This window comes from Gadus morhua, chromosome 21 (assembly GCF_902167405.1).
Source record: "Gadus morhua chromosome 21, gadMor3.0, whole genome shotgun sequence".
NCBI lineage: Eukaryota > Metazoa > Chordata > Actinopteri > Gadiformes > Gadidae > Gadus > Gadus morhua.
Window position 1 is genome coordinate 4,963,045 of NC_044068.1, and position 6,000 is coordinate 4,969,044.

Sequence of the window (6,000 nt, forward strand, 5' to 3'; positions counted from 1 at the left end):
GCCGGCTTCAAAATAAAAGCCCCCCTGCTGTTGGGTTTCCAGAACCAATAATAATGGCTTTGCAGCGGCTGGGAACTAAACACTTAAGGCGATGGTTCTTCTTACCAAAACTAATTTCAGGAGGCAGGGATTCAGTCATCTTGTCTTTCTTTTTGCCGCAAATGAAATCAGAGTCATCGCGGGATGCAATGATTTATTACCGACGGGCATTTGGCCTATCAACCCTCCCAAAAGATGGAGTTCGGGGAGGCCTTGAGCCCATTAATTAAAAGGCACCCCCTCAAAAGACGGTCTAAGGGAGAATGGAGTGCCTGTGACCTTTCAACTCTGGAGAATGAGCGAGGTCAAGAGCCAAAGGCCTGGCTGGAGAAAGAAAAATAGTCCTCAATCGTGGAGTGGCCATCTAGACCTTCACCAGAACCTTGGATTGATATCCGAAGTATTGATTGATTGACTTCTCTACGAAATCGATCAAACTCTTCGGTACCTCACAAATATGAATTGATGAATTGACTGAAAATGACATGAAAACATACAATTTGTATACAAGTGTATTCAAATACCTCAAAATATACAAACATGAACACAAGTTAACATGGTGTTCTGTAAGAAGTTGCTACAACCAAGGCTATAAAGTTACAAAACGACAACTATATCTCAACTCCTTTGTTTCCTAGGCCAAAACAAAGGCTAAGATCAACTCTAGAAAGGTCTGCCCCAGACAATAGCCAGCCAAAGACCAGCTGTCCCAACATTGAGGGCAAGTGCAAAACCAGGCCAGACTGGGGGTGGGTGGCCTGGGGTGGGCTAAGGTCGGGGGTGTGGGTGGATGTGGGTGGATGTGGGTGGGTGTGGGAGGGTGTGTCAGGGCAGCGGTGCCATGGTGACGGAGCAGGACCATAGCGGAGCAAGGGATGCTAAAATGAAGCCATTGTCTGGCCCAAGTGAAGCCCAACGCACAAAGGAAGGCCACATTCAAAACATACAGGCCTATTGTTGTGTGGTTCGCCGGCGGAGCCCCGTGCATGTTCATTGGTCAATCCGACGACTACTATTAGCTCGTAGGCTACAACAACATAGAGTGTCATAGGAAAGACGTGTTCAGAATCAGATCTATTGACAGTGGACGGACATAAGCACACGCCGACATGGTCACGTATTCTCTCTCCTTGCCCTGTGAAGAGGCTCGGTTGAGACAATTCATCCCAGGATCACTAGAGGCATAATTAACCAGGGATCCAGCATGTGTGATGCTTCCAGTGCTTTAACGTTCAGAGACAGAGGCCTTCAGTTTTATTTGTATAGCCTTTAATCAAAAGGTACAGCCGCAAAGGACTTAGCAGGCCAAATATTTATGAATGACCTAAAACATCGGAGCCACAACACAACGTTATTTGATCTCCCGGTTCCATCCGATAGTGTCAATCTATTCTAGTGCTACAACTACGGCACGATTCTCCCAGCTTTTCCCTATAGCCCACTTCCTGCTGCCCCACCATCCCCATCACAGACCCAATACATCCACCACGCCAAAGCAACGTCACGCGTTTCCAAAAAGGCCGAGTCATCAGGCCGCCGCCACCGGGCGACTGGAGGCGCAGCGTCGGAAGAGGCCGGCTTCCCTTTGTCCGCTGAGAGACGGCTCAACCAACCAACCGACCGACCGACCGACCGAGCACCTGCCCCTCACCGCCACAGTCCTCTGGGGACCCCCATAGCCCCTGGGCCGCAGCTGGACCGGCCCTTTCTGAATGACATCCTCCATTTAAGGATATAATTAGACCCGCCCCTCCCCCCGACAGCACTTAGCCTTTTTTTTTTTTTTTTTTACTTTGTAGTCCCATCAAAATAAAAAGGTCAGCAATGGGGGGGCTGCCTATTCTTCCTCCTCCTCCCCCACCATCATCATCCTCGTCCCCTTCCTCCGATTAGAGTTCCAGCCTTTTGAAATGCATCACACAGTTCATTAACCCTGCTCCCACTGGCGAGGGTAAATATATGTGTGTGTGTGTGTGTGTGTGTGTGTGTGTGTGTGTGTGTGTGTGTGTGTGTGTGTGTGTGTGTGTGTGTGTGTGTGTGTGTGTGTGTGTGTGTGTGTGTGTAGGAAGGTAAAGTGATACTTCAACAGAAGGAGCTAGTAAGGGTAGCAGGAAGGTCCATTAACGGCATCAGGCAGGTACATTAAAAGGTAGCATGCAGGAAGGTCCATTAATGGTAGCAGGAAGGTCCATCAACAGTAGCAGGCAGGTACATTGCGTTTCAGCAGGCCTGAGTAATGTTGACACTTTGGACGCCTGTGTTTGGGTTTGACTCTAAATGTGTTGGGTCATGTAAAGAGACTATGATCTTCTTGCTTCACTCCACCTCAGAAACAAACACCCAGAAGGCGCAGGGAGAGGTCGGAGGAGAACGCACGACGACAAAGGCGGCCCTAAAGCAATTACCTACTGGAGAAAACTAAGCGCGCCTATAAATCTGACTGATCACTCGCAACATGCAGCGAACTCAAAAACAACACGCATAACTCAAGATGCCATGGCTTGTCAACGAGGATTCACAGCCTGAAACAACTCCCCTTTCCGGGACCGTAGCTTTGGTTGTATTCTAAATAAGAGCAGAGTTGGTCCTTGTGCGTGTTTATAGTGAAAACATGTCTCCGAACCACCCAATGTTAAGCCTGCTCACAAGGCCGCAGCCCATTACAAGCACATTCATGCCCACGTTGATTTAGAGTGCTTTAATTCCTGGGAATGCAAGACATTTCTGATCATAAAAAAACTGGCTATGGACCTAGCACTACCATCTATTGTCTGTTGCAAACCTGCTGCAATTGCATGAAAATTAGTAATTTTATTCGGGTTGTGCATTTTGGTGGTGTTGTCGTTGAGGAGGCCAAGGTTATTAGACAAAACTATGTTGGCCCGTGTAACTGCAGTTTATACGGCATGTGTTTCAAAAGGGGGATCCATATATTTTTCCTGACTAACTAGCTTAACAGAAAACCGAATTAACAACGGACTGTGTGTGTGTGTGTGTGTGTGTGTGTGTGTGTGTGTGTGTGTGTGTGTGTGTGTGTGTGTTCCTCCACTACTTATACGACATCACACACACGCCGCCTGCAGCGTAACACCAACATGTGGAACGTTTCAGCACAAAGTTCCCCCCTTCGAATTAACAGTACCGTCAGCTGTGCGGTTCTTCCCCCGGGACGGGATAGGAAGGTCGGTCTTGCGCCACAGTTGACGAACAACGTTACGCAAAATAATATGCAGATGATCCCGGTTTACGTTGAACCAGAAGGTCGACCGGGAGGATCACGTTTCTGTAGACAGGTTTTACGCATCGGAGCGACGCGTTGTAGGACATCTCAAGACAAATAAACAGATAATAAAGGCCAGGGGTCGGTCACTGGGGTAGAGCCGAGCTACAATGGCTGTCTGTTCGCACGGCCACACGGGTGACACCGATCAGAAGCCGCCTCGTAGCACGATGAGTCTCCCACCGAATGCGGTGCGCGGACATACCGTCTCGCCGCTCGGTGTTAACGCGTCATATTAAAGTGGTTCTCACCTTGCAACGTTGCACATTTTCTTGTGTCACTTTCTCCAGAAGTTCACCAGGTAGGGTGCTGTGTGGGTAGGTGGGTACAACAGACAAAACACACAATCGAAAAGCACTCCAGAGACGGTTCAACCGACTGGTTGGTCCGGAGTGAATGTGACATCATCGATCTGCCCCGACCGAGTTGGAACCGCCACCGCGCATGCGTCAGGTTTTGAGAACGAGAACCGTAAGGAACCTGCGGTGCTTCTTTACCAAAACTATAAATCAACCCGTCCTGCTGTTAAGGTTTGACCTCGCTGTTCCACAAGTACCTGCACATCCACATATAGTTAAACATGTATTAAGATTGATTGTTGTCACTGGTCCATGGTGTTTTTTTTATGGATCTAACAGATAGGACATGTGGATAATGTGTGCCGTTATTTGGAAGAAGTAAGCGATGCAGAATGCAATAATCATTATCCCATTTGCAAATGTACTTTGGGGCAATAGCAGGAATATGCAATAAATAAAATTGAAGCTTTATCTCAGTTCATTATAACTTTATAATAACCACCAATTTCAAAGGCGATGTATATTTTATGTGAATTGAATTATGAAGAGAATAATTTTCTTCACTTTATAATCGTAGAGAGATAGAAAAGCAAAGAGTGCAGCACGTAAATGATTGGTATTTTCTGCACCAACGCTGACACCTTGTGGTCGTCATGTGCATTTTTTTTGTGTCAAGTTCTGTAAACAGTTTTGCGTCTGCAGTGCACTACAGGTAAAATATTTATTTCCTTGTCATTTAAGTGCCGTTTAACATCGCTTGTGGGAAACAGAAATATCAGCCACATGCTGGATCAGGCATATGAGGCTCGTATCCAAAGTCCTTCCATCACTCAGCGGTTGCGAAGGTTTGACACAAGATTAACCGATTCGATAATTTGAAACTCCCCGAATTAATGAAGCCATGAAGGAATCCGTTGACTTAAATCAGCACCGTGTCTGTCTACTCTCCCCCTTTGGTGGCATTCAGTTAAGTTTAGCGGTAGTGCAGAGACAAATACTATAATGTTCCTTCGATCAAACATCCCTTGATGGCCGACAGGCGACAGCACGTCTCTCCTCGGCCGTCCTCCAACGCCCCCGCTGCTGAGCACATCGAGAGCAAACAAACTGAGCAGATCAAGCCACGTGTCTCATCATGCCAAGAGCTCCAGGTTTTTTATTTTATTTTATTCAACATTTACAGAACCGAGTGTTGTACAGTGTTCCATGTGTCCGTACGGCAAAAAACGTTTCTTTTTCATCATCTTTATCGTCCACACACACCCATGTACAGGTTAAAGGTCAAAGTAAAGCTGGGGCCACTTCATTCTGCAGGCGTGACTCTCCATCCGGGTTCAGGGTTTGGGCAAGGGGGGTATATCGGTTTTGGAGTGTGGAGGTGGGAGATATTCACAGGATTGTACAACTTCAGGGGGAGACAAAATAATTGTTAAGTCATTGGGAAAACTGTGTGTGTGTGTGTGTGTGTGTGTGTGTGTGTGTGTGTGTGTGTGTGTGTGTGTGTGTGTGTGTGTGTGTGTGTGTGTGTGTGTGTGTGTGTGTGTGTATTCTGTGAATTAAAGGAAATGTTTAGAATTAGTCAGTGCCGTGTCTGAGGTACATAGTTAGGATCCTGATGTTTTCAGCCTCCTTCATTAAAATCATTAAATAAAAATGCTGCTACCTGTGTGCTTGCCTTCGTCTTCGAATAAAAGCATTTCGTCCAAAATAAAAGCATGTGTTAGGGCCCCAGAGTTGCGGGACACTGGGATACTGAAAGTGGTTTTAAATGCACAACAGATTCATTGAACTAAACATTAAAACAGATTAGGGCATATACAGACTGCATAAAATAATAATAATCAGTAAACCAAACATTGTAACGCATTTGTGTACACTCCTCGTTAGATCAAGACACTTTTTAATCCGTTTGGCTTTTACCTTTGGTCGTTACAAATATGAACGTCATCCAATAGCATGGGGGCAATGCAATACAGGAGCCCATGGACTCGATTTAAAAATACAGTTTTCAAAAAACCCAGACACTGTGATTCATGCGTCCCAGAGTGCGAAACCGCCGCTCAAATTCATTGGTGGTTCGATTCATCCGAAGTCCTTACCCGCTGTGAGACATCGTGTCTAACGCGATGGCAGCGGGTTGACCCGATGGAAACAGAAGCGAGCATCGAGTTTTGCAACTGCGGTCATGAAATGGGATTAACGGGATTTGGTGAGTTCATCATGAAATGTTAAATCCTATAATTACTTGTTTTCAGGCCAGACTGGACCAAGCAGGTTTTCATTTTGGTTTGTACATAGATTAAAGGGTTTTCATTTCCTCGGCTGGGGGAAGGGGGGACTACTTTGAACAATACTATAACGAGGGCTTGTCATTAAAGTCAA

At 46.3% G+C, this 6,000-nt stretch overlaps 2 protein-coding genes across 3 annotated transcripts in view; both read right to left on the minus strand.

The window, feature by feature from the left end:
• daam1b (dishevelled associated activator of morphogenesis 1b) overlaps positions 1-3,724 on the minus strand; it is a 57,195-nt gene extending 53,471 nt beyond the window's left edge. Inside the window, exon 1 of the mRNA XM_030344561.1 lies at positions 3,571-3,724. The gene's annotated coding sequence lies outside the window, so the exon portion shown is untranslated. The remainder of the gene's footprint in view (positions 1-3,570) is intronic.
• Positions 3,725-4,746: 1,022 nt separating this feature from the next.
• The window catches only part of ppp1r13bb (protein phosphatase 1, regulatory subunit 13Bb), a 32,318-nt gene continuing 31,064 nt past the window's right edge, over positions 4,747-6,000 (minus strand). For both annotated transcript variants that reach the window (XM_030345278.1, XM_030345277.1), the window contains exon 18: positions 4,747-6,000. This exon is cut by the window's right edge and continues 1,052 nt beyond it. The gene's annotated coding sequence lies outside the window, so the exon portion shown is untranslated.